Consider the following 2,955-nt stretch of genomic DNA (forward strand, 5'->3'; position numbering starts at 1 on the left):
AAAAAAAAAAAAAAAAAAAGAAGAAGAAAAATAATCATTTTTCTTTGGTTAGTTTTCTTGAAGTAATGAGAAAACTGTTCATGGTCTCAACATAGAAACATCTGGCTCTCCCCTAAGACAGTGAGTGGGGATCCTGCCCCGAGGAGTCTCTCGATGGCATAAATGAAGACCCAAGGGGGATGCTACAGAGCTCACACAGTGGCTCTCAGCTGGGGCTGATTTGTCCCTTAGGGACATTTGACAACCCCTAGAGATAGTTTTGATTGTCACAGCCTGGGCAAGAGGGAGTGCTCTGCAGCTGGCAGCTAGTGGGTGTGGGGCCGAGATGCCACTGAACACCCTGCAGACACAGGATGGTCTCTTCTGCAAAGGGCGTCTAAGGGACATCTGCAGGTTGAGGTTGAGACACTTTGGCTCTCAGTGACCTCCTAGGCATGAAGGGACTCAGGCCCAGATTAGAAGTTGGATGGTTTCTGCCCCATAGCATGCCCAGTCAAGGCCAAACTCAGCCTCAATCCAAAGTATGATCAGGTGTCACGTGTGACACTACTAAGTTCAAGGACACAATGACCCTTCTCACAGGGTCACATTCTCACAATTTTGTCACATTCAACTCTAGAATAACTCTGAAGCAATTTTAAGGAAACCAACAGGGTTTACATTTTTTGTTAGAGGAGTTAATATTAAATAGCCCATCCCACTGTTGCCAACTCACTGGGCAAAAGAGATATGAAGTAAGTTGTGCTCGAAGGTCACTGGCAAGACTCTATCTGGAGCACCTTTCAATTTGTTGTAAGAAGGAACTTTCTGACAGGCTGCCTGTCAGGGCTCAAGTCTCTTCCACCAGGAATGTGCAGGCATCAGGCGGAGGTCTGTGCAGGGAGAGTGCAGAAGGCACCTCAGCCTGAAAGAGGGTTGGTAGCAGGATTCCTGGGCTCTGGCAACCCTCATATTCTCTATTTTAGACTTTAATCAGCAAGGCAACCAAAGCTACTTGGGGAAACATACCTCCAAGGGCCTCTGAAAGCGGCAGTAAGGGTCTACAGAGATTGTCACAGTTTCCAAAACATCCTCCCACCCTCCCTTTCATCCGACAGCCTTGGCCATTGCTGTTCCAGGTGCACCATGGCAGGCAGAAGCCATGGAAGGGGAGGCTGGAAGAGCAAAGCCACGGATGGTGGACCCAGAGTGGGAGCCATCGAGCACCGTGCTGTGGCATAGGCTTCTCTCCTGTAATCCAGCTTACTTGGAAATACACGCTGAAACATTTTGAATCATGCGTGAACTGACCAAAGTGCTTAATTGCATAGGTAAATATTCTGAGCAAAATATAACGAGGTGGTGAAAAAAAAATTTTTTTTTTTGAGACAGAGCCTCAAGCTGTCCCCCTGGGCAGAGTGCCGTGGCATTACAGCTCACAGCAACCACCAACTTCTGGGCTCAAGCGAGTCTCCTGCCTCAGCCTCCCAAGTAGCTGGGATCACAGGCGCCCGCCACAACGCCCAGCTATTTTTTTGGTTGCAGCCGTCATTGTTGTTTGGCGGGTCTGGGCTGGGGATTCGAACCCGCCACCTTAGGTGTACGTGGCTGGCGCCTTAGCCGGTTGAGCTATAGGCGCCGAGCCGGTGGTGAAAATTTTATTTACTGAAATTCGTAGAAAGAATATCTTTTCTTTTCTTTTTTTTTTTTTTTGCTGAGGCTGGGCTTGAACCCACCACCTCCAGTATATGGGGCCGTGCCCTACCCTTGAGCTACAGGTGCCACCAGGAAGAATATTTTTTCATAAAAAATACTTTGGTAAGCTTCTTGAGGTGGCAGTAAGATCCCCCAAATACCCCCAAGCAACCCGAGATGATAGACAGCTCTGCATGTGGAGAGAGCAGGGGTTGAAGGTGGAGAGGGAGAGGCAGACAGCAAGTGGGAAGGTGACTCCAGGCTGACTCGATGGAGTCAGAGTGATACTAGAATTTCGCTCTTCAGTGAGTTCTTGGTCGTGGTGATTTGAAGAATGAATTCGTGGACCACAGATCAGCGGTAAGACTGGATTTATTTACAGAAAAGAATATAGACGTGCCAGAGCTCCTGCAGAGAGAGAAAACTGGAGTCAGGAGAGAAAAGTGCTCTCTCTCCCTCTCTGCCTGTCTCTAGGCTCTTTGTCTAGGGGTCTATATAGTGGCATGGGTTCCTGGGTTACATTTAGGGGGGCTTGGTAGTTACATTTAGCTTGTCTGGGACATGTCTGGAACAACATGTCTGGGACATTGTGTCTGGGTCATGTCTGGGACAATGTGTCTGGGGCATGTCTGGAACAACATGTCTGGGACAATGTGTCTGGGGCACGTCTGGGACAATGTGTCTGGGACATGTCTGGAACATGTCTGGAGCATGTCTGGGACAATGTGTCTGGGGCATGTCTGGGACAATGTGTCTGGGGCATGTCTGGCCCTTGGTAGTTACATTTAGCCAGTCTGGTACATGTCTGGGTCATGTCTGGGTCGCAAATGAATGGCTACATTCCCTTTCATTCCCAGGCCTAGGAAATGGGGACCCACTGCCCACCCTCCGGCCTGCTGGTTCTGCTGCTTGCCACTGCACCAACATTGCCAAGGCGGAGGCAGCTGGTCCGTGCCCTCCCAGCTCCATGAGCTGCTGGGACAGACACCACTTGTCCTGTATCAAGAGGGTGAGGGAGAGGGTGAGGATGAAGGTAAGCCAGAGGGTGAGGGTGAGGTGAGAGAGAGGGTGAAGGAGAGGGTGAAGGAGAGGGTGAGGGAGAGGGTGAGGGAGAGGGTGAGGGGGGGGATGAGATAGAGGGTGAGGGAGAGGGTAAGGGGGTGGATGAGATAGAGGGTGAGGGAAAGGGTGAGGGAGAGGGTGATGGAGAGGGTGCGGGAGAGGGTGAGGGGGTGGATGAGATAGAGGGTGAAGGAGAGGGTGAGGGAGAGGGTGAGGGGG

The sequence above is a fragment of the Otolemur garnettii genome, unplaced genomic scaffold, assembly GCF_000181295.1.
Source record: "Otolemur garnettii isolate 467f Iridium unplaced genomic scaffold, OtoGar3 scaffold00161, whole genome shotgun sequence".
Classification (NCBI taxonomy): Eukaryota; Metazoa; Chordata; class Mammalia; order Primates; family Galagidae; genus Otolemur; species Otolemur garnettii.